The 15,102-nt window shown below is 40.9% G+C and overlaps 1 protein-coding gene across 3 annotated transcripts in view; it reads right to left on the bottom strand.

Annotated features, from left to right (window-relative positions):
• Window positions 1-10,677, bottom strand: part of SESTD1 (SEC14 and spectrin domain containing 1) — a 151,453-nt gene extending 140,776 nt beyond the window's left edge. For 2 of the 3 annotated variants that reach the window (XM_058440648.1, XM_032755261.2), the window contains exon 1: window positions 10,391-10,677. The gene's annotated coding sequence lies outside the window, so the exon portion shown is untranslated. Of the gene's footprint in view, window positions 1-10,008; window positions 10,028-10,390 lie in introns of those variants that run through there. The other variant, XM_058440654.1, reaches the window with a different exon arrangement.
• Between the last annotated feature and the right edge of the window lie 4,425 nt (window positions 10,678-15,102).

The raw sequence follows: 15,102 nt of genomic DNA, 5'->3' as shown, positions 1-15,102 counted from the left end.
GAGGATCACCTGAACCCAGAAGGTTGAGGCCGCAGAGAACCCTGACTGCACCACTGCATTTCAGCCTGTGTGGCAGAGTGAGACCTTGTCTCAAAAAAATAATAAAATAATAAAAAATAAAATTTGAAACATATTAATGTATTACCTATTCAAAAAATAATTAACTTTTAAAATAAAAAGGATGACCAGGAACCGAAGTAAGACAAAGACTATGGAAATAATGTAGAGGATTAATGAGAAAAAAAATTTAGGAGCTAAAAAAGAAAATCTAATCTACTGTATCTATCCATTAAGGCTTTCTACATCCCCTTCCTCACTTTTTCCACCAACCTCATTTCTCCTTAACGCACTACAGACTTTTTATTCTAGCTGAACCAATCTGACTGCTAATTCCAAAGAGTCACCAGCCATTTTTCCTCAAATCCACATCTCTCCCTGCAAAACCTAACTTTAAACTTAAAAGCCACCCACCTATGTGCTATTTAGCGTTCTGAATATTCTATCTACACCAGGGACAGCAAATACAGGCACTAACGCCACCACTACTCCTACTCATAACAATGAACACTGCTCAATGATCACAGTATCCTTTCCCACTAATCCAGAAGCTGGGTCCAACTAACTTCTCAATGCAGTCTTTCAGGCAGTCTTCACTATCAATCAAAGCTAGCCCATGAAATAAAACCTACTTGCCATATCTAGTCCCCACTATATTAATCTGTTTGCCTCGATATGTTTGCCATGGATTTTATGCATATTTACATGCATATCTCACTTTAATACACTTTGCTTTATTGTGCTTTGCAGATACTGTATTTTTCATAGATTGAAGGTTGGTGATAATCCTAAGTGGAGCAAGTTTGTCAGGCCATTTTTCCAACAGCATGTGTTTATTTTGTTTCTGTGTCATATTTTGGTAATTCTCACAATATTTCAAGCTTTTTCATTATTATTATATCTGTTATGGTGATCTGTGATCAGTGATCTTTGATGTTACTACTACAATTGTTTGGGGGCACCACGAATCACACCCATAGAAGATGGCGAACTTAATCAATACATATTGTGTGTATTCTGACTGCTCTGCTGACTGGGGCTTCTCCTGTCTCTCTCCTTCTCCTCAGGCCTCTCTATCCCAAGAGACACAATAATATTGAAATTAGGCCAATCAATAATCCTACAATGGCCTCTAAATATTAAAGTGAAAGAAGGAGTCACATTTCTCACTTTAAATGAAAAGCTAGAAATGATTAAGCTTACTAAGGAAGGTATGTCTAAAGACAAGAGAGGTCAAAAGCTAGGTCTCCTGTGACAGTTAGTCAAGCTGTAAATGCAAAGGAAGAGTTATTGAAGGAAAGTAAAAGTGCCACTCCAGAAAACATACGAATGATAAGAAAGTGAAACAGCCACGTTGTTAATATGGAGAAAGGTCCAGTGGTCTGGATAGAAGACCAAACCAGCCATAACATTCCCTTAAGCCAAAGCCTAATTCAGAACAAGACACTAGTTCTAGTCCATTCTATGAAGGCTGAGAGGTGAGGAAGCTCCAGAAGGCAAGTTTGAAGCTAGTAGGAGTTGGTTCATGAGGTTTAACGAAAGAAGCCATCTCCATAACATCAATGTGCAAGATGAAGCAGCAAGTGCTGATGTAGAAGCTGCAGGATGTTATCAAAAAAATCTAGCTAAGATAACTGATGAAGGTGGCTACACTAAACAACAGATTTTCAATGTAGATGAAATAGCCTTCTATTAGACAAAGACGTCACCTAGGACTTTCATAGCAAGAGAGAAGTAAATGGCTTCAAAATTTCAAAGGACAGGCTAACTCTCTTGTTAAGGGCTAATGCAGCTGGTGACCTTGAGTGAAAACCAATGCTCATTTACCATTCTGAACAGACTGAAATCTACTCAGTCTGTTCTCTATAAATGGAATAACAAAGCCTGGATAACGACATATGTGCTTACAGCATGGTTTACTGAATCTTTTAAGCCTACTATTAAGACCTGCTGCTCAGACAAAAAAATAAAAAAGATTCCTTTCAAAATATTGCTGCTCATTGGCAATGCACCTGGTCATCCAAGAACTCTGATGGAGATGTACAAGGAGATTAATGCTTCCATACCTGCTGACACAAAAGTCATTCTGTAGCCCACGGATCAAGGAGTAATTTTGACTTTCAAGTCTTATTATTTTAGAAATACATTTCAAAGGCTATAGCTGCCATAGATAGTGATTTCTCTGATGGAGTTGGGCAAAGCAAATTGAGAACATTCTAGAAAATATTCAACAATCTAGACTCCATTAAGAACATTTGTGATTCACGGGAGGAGGTCAAAATGTACTGACACGAATAGAAGTTTGGAAGAAGGTGATCCCAACTTCCATAGATAACTTTAAGGGGTTCAAAATTTCAGTGGAGGAAGTAACTGCAGATGTGGTAGAAATAACAAGAGAACTAGAATTAGAAGTGGAGCCTGAAGATGTGACTGAATTGCTGCAATCTCAAGATAAAACTTTAACAGATGGGGCCGGGCGCAGTGTCTTACGCCTGTAATTTCAGCACTTTGGGAGGCTGAGGCAGGCAGATCACAAGGTCAGGAGATCGAGACCAACCTGGCTAACACGGTGAAACCCCGTCTCTACTCAAAATACAAAAAATGAGCCAGGCATGGTGGCAGGAGCCTGTAGTCCCAGCTACTCGGGAAGCTGAGACAGGAGAATCACTTGAACCCGGGAGGCACAGGTTGCAGTGAGCTGAGATCCTGCCACTGAACTCCAGCCTAAGCGACAGAGCGAGACTCCACCTCAAAAAAAAAAACAAAAAAAACAAAAAAAAAACTAACAGATGAGGAGTCGCTTCTTACAGAGGAGCAAAGAAAGTAGTTTCTTGAGATGGAATCTACTCCTAGTGAACATGCCATAAACATTGTTCAAATGACAACAAAGGATTTAGAATGTTACATAAACTTAGTTGATAAAGCAGTGGCAGGGTTTGAGAGGACTGACTCAAATTGTGAAAGTTCTGCTATGGCTGAAACGCTACCACCCAGCATCTCATGCCACAGAGAAATCTTTCATGAGAAGAGTCCATCAATGTGGCATACTTCATTGTTGGTTTTTTTTTTTTTTTCAATTTTATTTAAAATCAGGACACATCTCATTCTATGTCATAGAATGAGGGAATCTATCTTGAACCTATTCTGGTTCAGGGGGCTGCCCTTATGAAAAAAAAAGAAAAAGTCAAGAAAGTAATTACCATAGCTACCCCAAACTTCAAGCAACTACCATCCTGATCAGTAGCTATAAACATTAAGGTAAGACCTTCCACCAGCAAAAAGATTACCACTCACTTAGGCTCAGAGGATCCGCAGCATTGTTAAGCAATGAAGTATTTTTAAATGAAGATATACATAGATCATTTTTTAGACATAATTCTATTACACATTTTGTAAACTACAGTGTGAACATAACTTTTATATGCACTGAGAAACAAAAAATTGTGTGACTTGCTTTATTGAGACATCTGCTTTACTGTGGTGGTCTGAAACTGAACTGGCAATATCTTAGAGGTATGCCTATATTTGTATATACCCCATTTTGTTCTGCAAAGGATTAAAGACACAATAAATGAACTATAACAAGTTAACAAATTAAAGATAAGGGCAAAGAATAGAGAAAAGAACCAAAAATGGTGCCAAGAAAAAGGCTAAAAATTGTATAATATAAAAACCTATTTATGGTATGGAGTGGGCCACAAATCTAGTTCTGGCTTTCTAGTAGCCATAACAAAAAGGAAAACCCAGGCAATCTAAGAGATACACAGAGAAGTACTCAGAAGGGGAGCTACCTTGGTAGTTAAACCAAGCAGTAATTTCACATAGCAAAAAGAACCCCATAGAATGATCAAAATATAGGAGACACATAACCACCAGTCTTCAAAGAGTTAGATGTTTCTCATATTGTCCTTCAGGAGAGACCTATGACACCTTACCAAAGCCCAATGCGGCAAAATTGATTTTACAAAGACAAGACACAAGCTTTAAGAGCTCTTTATTCTTTTACTCAGTTTCTTCCTTCATTGCCTCCCTAATCAGATTATAAACTCTTTGAAAACAGAACCGTTTTCTAATTCTTATATATAGCTCCAAAGTATTTTGTATTCTGCAGAAAAGATGCAACGTCAGTGAGAATTTACACAGTGCAATTCAAGCCTTTTCTGATAAAAATTATCTAACCTAAACTCAGTAATTCCCATTTCTACTACAAAAACATGCTAACTGAAGCCCCAATAGATAGAATTCCTAAACTTTCTAAACTATTACTGAATCACAATTCATGACCTCTCAAAAGCATTTTGTTTCATATATGCCTAGCACAAAGTGTGCAAGGATACCAAATCAATATCACTGAACCTGATCAAATAAAACGAAACTCATAAGCAAAAGCTCTGGCAATACCTACTAAAGGAAAGACAATATTACTATCTTTCACGAATATAATCAATAGGTCTTTACAAACCAATTGACAAAGGCAGGTTCATTTTCTAAATGATTCTGCAAATCTACTAGAAGGCAATGAATTACAACGCAGATTACTTCTTTCCAAGAATGTGCAGTTTCTGCATATGCCAAGCTGCTGAAGAACTGTACTTCTCAGCTCTCACACACACATGCATGCGTGCACATACACACACACACACACACACCACTATCAAACCAGCTCTGACCACTAACTTACTAATTTACTTCTCTGCTTCACCTGGTCAAACTGAAAATGAAATTAGGAGTAGGTAATAAATTATTTAGATAAGGTGATGATGAGAAAATGAAGTCTCATCTTAAATTACTACTCTTAAGCATTGGCATTGGGACACATTAACAATCCTCTATTTGTATTTTATTAATGGAAGTCATTAATAAATAAGTAGTCTCATCCAACACTGGCTTAGTTCATTCATACACTTAGTATTTCAGTTCTACATAGGGGCACGCCCTATCATCCCAGGAGTGAATAGTTGTAATGAGCCAAAGAATATTCCCAGGACTGGGGGAGTCCACCAAGTAGACCTTGGAAAATCCAATTCCTGCACCTTTGTTTCTTTATCTATTAGAAATGGAAATGGAAATCATCTCTATCTGATAGGATTATTGGAAAGATTAAATGAGATAAGGTTGTAAAGTGCCTAGTGTTAGTTCTCTAGCTTTTTTTTTTTTTTTTTGAGACAGAGTCTTACTCTGTCACCCAGGCTGGAGTGCAGTGGCACAATCTCGGCTCACTGCAACCTCCACCTCCAGGGTTCAAGCAATTCTCTGCCTCAGCCTCCTGAGTAGCTGGGGTTACAGGTGCCCGCCACCACACCCGGCTAATTTTTGTATTTTTAGTAGAGAGGGGGTTTCACCATCTTGGCCAGGCTGATCTTGAACTCCTGACCTCGTGATCCACCCGCCTCAGCCTCTCAAAGTGCTGGGATTACAGGTGTGAGTCACTGCGCCCAGCCTTAGTTCTCTAGCTTTTTTATAGGTAAGGAAAACAGAAGGATCTAAGCACTTAGGTGACTCATCCACAGCCAATGGCTAATAAACATAGGACAGAACAAAACTTCTGACTTAGGGCTTAATGTTCTTTCCACCTCACCAAGCAGCCTTAAATTAGTAGAACTCAACATCTCAAGTTTGTCACTGTTGGGTATTCACTACATGCAAAGAAAAGAAAATTGACTATTTTGAACATCTATTACATGCTAGAAACCAATCTCTTTCTTCATAACTGCCCTGTAAGTGTTATCTCATGTTACTGAGAAATTAACTTGTCCAAAGTCACAAGGCTAACAAGTGACAACACAAGATTAATCCAGATCTGTTTAGTCAAGGATTTTACCTACCATCCTTCTTAAAGAGTGTATTTAGATACCACTGTCTACCAGAATCAAATCCCAAATGGCCTGTGAATTTTTATAGATCCTTGTGATTTATTAGTGGAAACTGTCCCTAGCTCCACCATCCTATCTACTTAAATTTGTTCCTATTAGGTTAAAACATAATTATAGTAACTGTAGTAACAAATTTACATTTGTATAGCATGTTACAGTTTATTACATTTTTTTCATTTTTGTTAGATGCAACTACTGAGCCTTTTCATATATTAGCTCACGTATCATTTAATATTTCAAGACTCTTATGAGGTAGGAATTATTGTCATTTGACAAATAAGAAAACGGGCCAGGGATTACATGTCTGTAATCCCAACATTTAAGAAGGCCAAGGTGGGCAGATTGCTTGAGCTCAGGAGTTTGAGACCAGCCTTGGCAACACGAAGAAACTTCATCTCTACAAAAAATGCAAAAATTGGCTGGGCATGGTGGCACATGCCTGTACTCTCAGCCACCTGGGAGGTTGAGGTGGGCGAATCACTTGAGCCCAGGCAGTTGAGGTTGCAGTGAGGTGTGATCACGCCACTGCACTCCAGCCTGGGCGACAGAGCGAGACCCTGTCTCAAAAGAAAAAAAAAAATTAGAAAGGTCATCTCAGATCTCTCTCTGCCCCCACAGTTCTCAGATGATTTCTAGCAAACTTTTAAAGGGCAGATATTTTAAACTGTTCCAGAGCATGGAAAAAAGTGAAAACTTTCCTCATCATTCTTAATCCTGGCTTCATCTTGACACCAAAGCCAGGCATGGATAGTAAACTTAAATGAAAACATAATATTAGATTTATCCTTTGTAATTACAGATGGAAAAGTTTAACATATTTAAGTGAAAAACAAAGGAATATGTGTAGTATAATCCCATTTGTAAAAGAAAAAATATTGTGAATAGAAACATGTCTGTATGTATGGTAGAATACGGAAATGTGTGTTTATAGATAAATACACACATAAATGCAAAGATACAGGTTTGGAAATATAAACCTCAAACTGTTAACAGCGGTTTCTCTAAGATGGAAGTGGTCTTAGGAGTGAAGAAGGGGAAAAAGACAAAAAGTGAAGGGAGATTTTCAGCTTTTACTCTCTCTCTATATATACACATACATACTATTCAAATTCTGAAACAGTGGGTTCTAGGATCGGCTATGCCAATAAGAAGCTGTTACTAGGTTGAATCACTCTGACTCTGTTTCTCCATTGGAAATGTGGAAAGCAGACCTACCTTATTATGACAGAAGAAAAGGAATTTATTTGAAAATGCATAATAAAATCTGATGAATATGTGGCAGTGTTGCCACAACACCTTATTGTTTGTTATTGTTTGGTTTGATTTTTTTATTTTTCCCTCACTTTGTCACTGATCAACCAGACATTCACGAACACAATTTAATTTCTGTATGCCTCATTGAGTGCAGGAAGTAGAGTCAGAAGACCTGAGTTTACATTCAGACCTTGCCTCTTATTAACTGTAAGGTTAAAAAAACAAGCAAATGATTAAACAACTTTGCACTTCAGTTTCCTGGCAGTAAAATAGGAATAAACCTACCTCACAGCATCGTTTAAAACATTAAATGAGAAAATGATATACAAATGGCCAATAAAAACATGAAAAGATGAAATACAAATGAAAATCACAATGCAATATCACTTCACAGCCACTAGGATGGCTATCATCAAAAAGACAAACATTAACAAGTGTTGGCAAGGATGGGGAGAAAATGGAACCCTCATACATTCCTAGAAGGAATGTAAAACAGTGCAGCAGCTATGGAAAACAGTCAAGCAGTTCTTCAAAAAGTTAAACAGAATTACCATATAACCCAGCAATTACACATCTAGGTATACATCCAAGAAAATTGAAAGCATATATACCATACAAAAACTTGTAAATGAGTATCCACAACATTATTTATTATGGCCAAAAAGTAGAAACAACCCAAATGCCCATCAGTTGAAGACTGGATAAACAAAATGTGGCATAGCCATATAACAAAATAATATTCTGCCATCAAAGGAATGAAATATTGATATATGGTATAATATGAATAAACCCTGAAAGCATTATGCTAAGTGAAAGACACTAAAGGCCACATATTATGATTCTATTCACACGAAATGTCCGAAATAGGCAAATCCATAGAGACATAAAGTAAATGAGTGGTTGTCAAATATGGGGAAGGGGGAATAGTAAAAGCTACCAGGTACAAGGTTCTTTTTAGGGTAATAACGTTCTTGGATTAGTGTTGACATTTGCACAATTTTGTGAATATATTAAAACCACTGAATTGTATACTTTAAAAAAGTGAATTCTATGGCATATGAATTATATCTCAAAGAAAACTATTATAAAAATTTAAGTCTCTGCTATCTTTTTTTTCTTTTGAGACAAGGTCTGGCTGTCACCCAGGATGGAATGCGGTGGTCCAATCATGGCTCACTTCTCTGCTTGCTACTTTTTATTAGTAAATATTCTACTTTCCTCAAGAGGTTGCTCATGTTGCTTGTAACAGCTTTAAAAGATCTTCGAAGTTAGCTACTATACAGATGAACGGTATTTTTAGTAAAGTAAAACTACTATAACAGAGAAACTTTCTAAAAATTGGATTAGTTTGGTACAATTTCATTTTTTCAAAAGAAATGTCATTAATACCAAGTTCATTTTTAAAGAGTGGAAAAGCTTCAACAAGTCCTTATAAAATACATTTTTTAAAAAGGTCAAAATGCAATACTTTGTTTTCTTAATTAGTGGACATTTCATTTTCAGATACATCATTAGTAGATTACCTGTTTAAAATGTCATTAAATGCCTAGCAATGAATTAAAACCCAAGTAGATGCAACTTCGTGACCTCTACTTAGAACTTTCTACATTCTGCATTCTGTTGTCAGATTCCTAGTCCATCACTAGCTCCTAATCTCTTACATCAATTATTCCGTTCAATTCTTACTCACAGGGGCTAAAATGTTTGGTAAATGCAATCAATTCATTTTTCTAATGCTGGGGAACTTACTGGAGTGGGCCCAATTTTTAAGGTTAAATTTAGTCCAGAATGTTTGAATAAATATTCAACAAAACGATTTCCTGGAATTTGGAACATAAAAACAGCCTATAGAGTTGTGAAATGCTTTCTAGGTCCTTCGGGAATTTTTTCACGTATTCAGTCATGGGGCAAAGTATTACGTATAAAAGCTTCCTGGTCCTAGAACAAAGACGTATTTTACTGCTCAAAGCTAAAGGAATTAGTATTGTTACACTAAAATAGCATACCAATGAAACTAGCTAGGTATTGGCATAACCCAAGGTATGTAAACAAAGATAAATTGTACCTTATTATGCATTCTTCCTTGAAGGGAAAAATTCTCACATTAATAAGATTTAGCCAGCCAAAACAGAAAAAATACATAGATATATGTGTGTCTGTGTATGTAGGTTTGTATAAGGATTAGGATTTTGAGTGGCAATTTAAATTTGATGGTTTGCCAAGCTATGCTGGGATACATAGCGGGCATGCTTGACACAGGCAAAACGTGAAGCAAGAGACGACCTGTCAAACAGCTGCTATCTAGTTACTCCCTCGGCAGCACTCCCAACTTCTCCCGCGATGTCTGTGTGTGAGAGAAAGATGTCAAAGCACCAAGAAAACCACGGGGGCTGTAAGCGCAACAGCCAAGTCCAAACCGTGCATCCCAGGGTGAAATCCCACCCGTACCCTCAAGAGCTGGTCAGACTGCGGCTCTTTTCTAATATGAGTCTACCTAAAATAGAAAAATAAACACACAACCACGGACCCTGGCCAACCCTCTCTCTCCTCCCCTTTGTGACTCTCCCAAACGCTGGAGAGATGTTAACCTCCGGCAGGCCCGTGGAAGCCAAGCCCCGCGACCTGAGGAGGCGTCTAGGAGCCTCGGCACAGCCCTGGGGCCTCGAGCCCGTGTCCTCCACCCACCCGACAGGGCCGGTCACCGGTCACACAAAGGAGCCAGCCGCGGGCGCTGGACGCGGGACTCGCCCGAGAGCCGGGAGCCACATCTGGTTCCTGCACGCTGGCAAAAGAGCCGCTGGAAAATAAGGATTAACGGCCAAACCTGTTGCACAATTCGGGTCCCTTTCACCCAGAAATGAACAAGGGCGCTCAGGAACGGAAAAGCGCGCGGCCCGGTCTCTGCGGCCCGCGGCCGCACCCGGCAGACGGCGCAGAGGCAAAGGCGGCCCACGGGGCTCCCACCTCGGGCGCTTTGTCTGCGGCGGCGGCGGGGGCGGCGGGGGCGGCCGGGGCGCTGGGAGCGGAGGGGGTGGCGGGGCGGGGGCGCCCCTCCTTCACTGCGCAGCCCCTCCGCCCCGCGGCCCGCGCTGGGGAAGAAAGCCCGGCCCGCTGCCGCCGCCGCCGACTGCAACGGCCCAAGCCGGCCACCCGGCCGCGGGGCCTGCGCGCTTCTCCCGCCCGGGCCGAGAGGCGGCCACACTCACCTGGCTGGCGCTGACGCTAACGGCCGGCGGCTCCGGGGCGTTGGGGAAGACGGGAACGCTAGCGAGGTGCGGGCGGAGGCAGAGGGCGCGGCGGGAGGAAGGCGGGCTGGGGGCGGAGCGGGCCGGGACGGCAGCGGCGGCGGCGGCAGCGGCGACGGCGGCGGCTCCAGTCACTCGCGGCAAATCGCGTCCCAGCCCCTCCGTGCGTCAGGAGGGGAGCGGGGGTGCGGGTGGCCCGGCGACCTCTCGGCACCCGCGGCCCAAGCCGCGTCCGCGCGACCCCGCGCGCGCCCGGGTGACGGCGGTACAGCGACCCAGCCCGGCGCGGGAAGGGGGAAGTAGGCGGGGCGGGGCGGAGCGTCCAACCGGGCCTGGGGCTAAGGGCTGGGCGCGAGTGGGACTCTGGCGCTCCGGACGGACCCCTGCCGTCCCCACCCCTAGCTGAGGCCCAGGCTCCCCAGGCGGGAGGCAGTCTTGGGGAGTGGAAGGGCACCTAGACGTGGAGTCAGAAGTCTGGGCTTAAGAGAGGGCCCGTTACTTGACACCTTGGCAGGTCATTTATTTCCTCTGGCCTCATGCTGGAGTTCGAAGGTTCGCGTACAAAGTCTCCCAAGAGCTGCTCCCAAGTACCCACTGCCAAGCGGTGGTGTGGCTGAAGGATGAAGGCAGATGAAAGGGAAAGGGTTGCGGTGAGGAAGGGCTGGATTCAGGGCATTTGTTTTGCTTTGAGGATCTTTCCATTTGACAGTCCAAAATTAATCCACAAATGGGGCTCCCTGATAATGGCTACTTCCCCATTTTTACCAACCTAGTTATTTTTCTCTAAGTATACTGACTTAAAAGAGTCCTTGTTTTCATTTTATTGCGCAAATCATTTTTATGTCATTTCCTGAATTCAGTTCAAAAGAGTCATCAGCAAATTCACACCAGATCAGAGCAGCTGTGTGGTCCCAATTTCAAGATTTCCATATTATTCACTCAGCCACTCACTTCAGTATCACCTAATTCCATTGATAATATCTTCCTATTCCAACAACTAAGCAACCAAATTTCCCTCCACTAAAGTTTTCTGACTTAAAATCCCATGGATTAATTCTTCCTCTTAATTCTGTGAATATCAGTCTGTCTCCATGACTTCCACCTCTTTGCCACTCTAGGTCAAGCCTTTAATTTCACTGCTGCTTCAGTTCCATATAACTGCCAGAGAGGATGCTCCAAAAAGACAGAGCTAAGCATGAAACGTCCCTCTTTAAAATCATTCAGAGTCTCTCCACCTGGTTGAATCACGTTCAAACTCATTACCATGGTTTACAAAGCCATTTAAAATCTGATCTCTTGACTTCCTTGGTTTCAGCTTCAACTCCTAATATATCTACATATCACACAAATTCAACAGACTTTGTCTTTGTGCCCTTGTAGTTTTCCCCCACCTGAAATCCATCCCTCATTTAACCAGTTGAACTCCTATTATCCTTCAAGATAATGAAGATAGTGCATCCCTACCTCCTTGGAATCTTCCCTGACATCATCTCCTTTCACCACATCTGTATCCTTACACCATACACTTACAATGAATTAAATACTCAAGGTTTTTCTCTCTGCTTTCATAAAATCGTCCATCTACAGTATTCCCTATGATAGTCTTTAGTACTTGCTTTTTTCCTGTTGCTTTGCTTGGTGGCCTTTTCTTCCTAGACTGTGTGTTCCTTAAAAGCACAGGGATTTTGTCTAGTTCATTTTTTTGCTCCCCAGAACATAGCATAGTGCTCAGCACAAAAAAGGTTCTCTTTAACTGTTTGCTGAATTGTTGAAATAATTTTACACTCCAACAAATAGATGTTGAGCATCTACTCAACGAGAAGAAAATACAGTGAAGTCCACAGTCCCTGCCTTTTTTAGCCTTCCGTGGTATTCTGTTTTTCCCTTCTCTACTATGTGGCATTCTCTGCTTATCATCTTAAACTCTCTCAACTACCATTCACATTCTTTGCTTATCCTAGTAAAACAAGAGCATGCCAAGCAATCCATTTTAGTAATTCACAAAATATCCCTGCCCTTCCTCTTTACATACTTCTGGTTCCACATTGTATAACCTAGGTGTTAGATGAGAGGTAACTGCTATAATGGAAAAAACATTAAACTGTAAATTCAGAAAATGAAATTTGGATGCTACGTTTTCCAATAACTACTGAATGAACTTAGCTCAATCACTTATAGTCATGAGGCATTACTTCTGGAGTTTCTTCGGCTCTATGATTAGCATTTGTTTTTAATATTTTATTATAAAGGTAAATATATACATGCTAGATCCTTGCAATGTAGCTATCCAGCATATGTTTGAACTCCAAGTGATAGGAAACCATTCACGACCTCACAGCAGTGTTCATTTTTAAACAGTCCTGCTAGTTTCTATGTTCAACTAAAATGTGTCTCTGTATACATTTGGCAAGTAGTTACAGTATTGGTAGAAACACCGCTGGACTTAAACTCCAAAGAAGTGTGGTCAAATCCTGGGTTTATAACTTCCTAATCGTGTGACCTTGGAAAAGCACAAAACTGCTCCAAGTATGAGTTTGTTCCATTCTAAAAGGAGAAAATGATAATAATAGCACCTTAAATCATTATTATAAATATGAATGCAATGTGTATGAATGTGTCCAGTGAATCTGAACCTAGTACTAACATTGTTTAATACAGAACAGCATGGTTCCCCCTCTGTATGCAGCCTTGTAAACATTTGAAGTCAGCAGTCACAATGTGTGCCTTCTCCACCCATTTTTTAGTCACATCCCATTCATCACCATACCCATGTATCTAAACATTCTCCAGTGCCTCTTAAAATGTGGCACCTAGAACTGAATCCAATATTCCAAGTATAAAGGAAGGAGTAGAGGAGTACAATTTTCTGCATTCTAATGATGATATTTCAAAATTCAGTTTGATATCACATTATTTTTCTACCACCCCATACTGTTCATAAATATCATGTCATTGCCAACTAAAAACAAGCAAAAATTACCCCCAAATCTTTTTTAAGTCTTTAACATATATACAGCTATAAAACCATATCTTCTCCAACCTGTATTTTGCAGTTTGTTTTTGGAAACCGTGCAGATCTTTGCATTTATTCCTCTTAAATATCACTTTGGAAGTTACGTACAGAAGCCCCTGCCAACTAGAAATCAATGTGAAATGAGAGTAACATTTTAAAAACATTAAAGGGTGGAGGAAAAGAATCCAAAGGCACCTCAAGCAACAAGTTTCTAAATTCTTAATTTCTCCTCTACTACTTCTCTTAGATTTATTATTATTATTATTATTATTATTATTATTATTATTATTTACAGGGAGTCTCACTCTGTCACCCAGACTGGAGTGCAGCAGCACGATCTCGGCTCACTGCAACCTCCGCCTCCCAGGTTCAAGCCATCCTCCTGCCTCAGCCTCCCTAGTAGTTGGGACTACAAGCACATGCCACCTTGCCCAGCTAATTTTTGTATTTTTAGTAGAGACGGGGTTTCACCATGTTGGCCAGGCTGGTCTCGAACTCTTGACCTTGTGATCCACCCACCTCAGCCTCTCAAAGTGCTAGGATTACAGGCATGAACAACCGTACCTGGCCTAATTTATTTATTTTTAAGAGATGAGGTCTTCCTGTATTGACAAGACTGGTCTCAAACTCGAGGCCTCAAGCGTTTCTCCCACCTTAGCCTCCCGAGTAGCTGGAACTATGGGAGTGAGCTACCATACCAGCAAGCTTTTTTTTTTTAAGCCACATTTGAATGTCATCTAAAATTAGATTAAGTTCCCATACTCATCTTATTTTATTTATATCATAAATTAATAGTGAAAACGCCTTCTATGAGCCTGTTCCATACATTGTTCGCCTGAACCACTGAAGAATTCTCAGTCTGTCTCAAACTGGTATTGCTACTGCCAATTTCCTGAAACTCAGCTAGGTTAGGTAATTTGCTACACAGTCATCCTGCACTAAAGTTGGCTTGGAGAAACTGCCCCTCTTCCAGCCCTTGCTGAAGGGTGGCCCCAGGCAATACTGTTTTGTACTGTGTGTGTAATCCCTGAATCACTGTTGATTGCCCCTGGGTGGGCACTGACCTAGACACAGACAAGTCATACTCATTCAAAAAATGACCTGGGGGGAAAAAAATCAGTCCAAAAAAAAAAAAAAAACCCTGATCCAATCAGGCAATCAACTGGGGAAGCTGAAATCCAGAAGGACTCACAGAGGGTGTCCATGGGCAGGAAGGGCCCTGATAGATCACCAGTAAGCAGAAGCTAATGTCTACCAAACAATGACTGAGCAGAAAATATCCATTCATATATTCATTCAACAAGTATTGATTAAGCATCTCCTGTGATTTAGGTACTGGGGATAGAGTAGGGACAAAATACATAAAAATTCTGCCTTATGAATCTTGCATTCTGGTGGGTGGGACAGGCAATAAACACAAAATAAGTAAATCAAATTGTATATTAGAAGGTGATAAGTGCTGGATAAAAATAATGCAGGGAAGGGGACTAGAGAGTGCTGGGGTTTGGGGAGCAATTTTTACTATCAGGGAAGGCCTTGCTAAGAAGGTGAAGTCACAGATAAGGCTTGAAGGATCCAAGGCAGTGAGGCTGTGGAAAAGAAGGTAGGCGAGAAGCTGAGGGAGCCAGCTAGTGGCCGGGTCAACACGCAGCAGGCACCA

Source organism: Hylobates moloch, unplaced genomic scaffold (assembly GCF_009828535.3).
Source record: "Hylobates moloch isolate HMO894 unplaced genomic scaffold, HMol_V3 SCAFFOLD_1, whole genome shotgun sequence".
NCBI lineage: Eukaryota > Metazoa > Chordata > Mammalia > Primates > Hylobatidae > Hylobates > Hylobates moloch.
The sequence above is the reverse complement of the archived record's forward strand: the minus strand, read 5'-3'. Positions and strand labels throughout refer to the sequence as shown.